The 1,542-nt window shown below is 47.4% G+C and overlaps 1 non-coding gene across 1 annotated transcript; it reads left to right on the plus strand.

The window, feature by feature from the left end:
* Positions 1–1,198: 1,198 nt before the first annotated feature.
* Positions 1,199–1,272, plus strand: trnav-cac (transfer RNA valine (anticodon CAC)). Its single transcript has one exon. It is a non-coding gene; the product is annotated as a tRNA-Val (tRNA).
* Positions 1,273–1,542: the final 270 nt, after the last annotated feature.

Here is a 1,542-nt window from a genome sequence, read left to right on the forward strand (position 1 = left end):
GCCATGTTGGAACTGAAACGGAGGAATTGACAGAGAGGCTGCAGAATAACATCGCAACCTTTTGGTTTTCTTTAAATCACTGACGAGCAGGAAAATGTAAACGGCCAGGGCGAGTGGGAAAGTGAGGCAGTTGCAGATCTGGTGAAACTCTTTCTTTGTGAGTCACTCAGCAACAAGAGACGTGAAGGTGACTCAGGCGTGAGAGCTCTTCACATCGAGAACAAAAAGCACTCAAGGGCAGTTAGCACCTCTCCCGGAGTGAGGGTGGGATAAGATACTTACCTTGTGACTTCAGTTACTATGTTCAGAAACTGCCTTTTAAATTGAGGTGAACAGAAACTGCATTTCTAATAAGCAACATGGAATTTAGCAAGATTTATTGAGTCGCTTCTCGTTTGCAAGTCAGTCGGTATCGATGTGGCGCATGTCCAGATGTGAATATCTCTGCAGCAAATTGCACGGTTAATGTAAAAGGCAAGGAAAGTGGCATCTCGAACTGGCCCCGTGGTCAGAGCATCCTCACAATGTGATCTGTCGTTCTCGGATTGTAATGCTACCTCCGGTTTTATGGTGGAGAACATTCTTTGGGCCTCGTATTCTGCAAAACAGGCAGTGACTGAAACTATGCTGCAAGGTATGATGTGCAACACGGCCTGCTCAGCTTTGTGCATTTTCCCTGTAGTCCGGTGTGTTTCGTGTTCCGTGTAAACGTGAAAGTTGTCCTGTTTCCAGCAATGGGTGAAATCATTCAGCAAAGCAAGAATCGAAATTGAAGTAATGTCAAGCAGCTCATGGTGATTTGACCAAATCATAACCGAACATATATTCTCACGCAGTCACAGATACATTTGTCGCTGAAAAGAGTCTGAGAAGATAGACTCAGCTTACTATTGATTTTTGTCCGGATTGATGGGATTTCGTTATCTGCTGCGAAATTGACATTGTAGCCGGGCACATCCCAGCAGCTGTGCGAGTCGGAGACGGACCATGGAGGATCCTCAACTGAGGATCTGGGAAAACTTCACGAAGTATGGTCAGTCGGAGCAAAAGTAAGGAAGTCGTTTGTTTCTGCAGTGTTTTCAAGTTGTGAATTACCCTGGATAACAACGAGCTGTTGGAAAAAGAAAGGTGAAACGGAGAATGTCTACACCTTCCAGTGCTGGGGGCCAAAGAGCCGCAGCGCGGCTGGCTGAGGCTTGTTTCTGTAGTGCAGTGGTCATCACGTTCGCCTCACGCGCGCAAAGGTCCCCAGTTCGAAACTGGGCAGAGACTGCTTTGTTCTTCAATTGCAACCTTTTACAAGCCGAGCGGTCTAAGGTACTGGATCCAGGTTCCAGTCCTGAAAGGGGCGTGGGTTCGAATCCCACCACTGCTGTTTCAGCTGATCGACTCCATCGCCGCAGCACTATTAAAATGCTACTTCGATCCCCGTTGCATGGATGCCCCCGGGGATTTAACTGTGGTGTGGAAACGTACTGACTATTGCAACGTTTCTCTGCTGTCGTGATGGTAATCGCTTCGACTCTCGCTTTACATTGCAGG

This window comes from Hemiscyllium ocellatum, unplaced genomic scaffold (genome assembly GCF_020745735.1).
Source record: "Hemiscyllium ocellatum isolate sHemOce1 unplaced genomic scaffold, sHemOce1.pat.X.cur. scaffold_427_pat_ctg1, whole genome shotgun sequence".
In the NCBI taxonomy this organism is placed as follows: Eukaryota; Metazoa; Chordata; class Chondrichthyes; order Orectolobiformes; family Hemiscylliidae; genus Hemiscyllium; species Hemiscyllium ocellatum.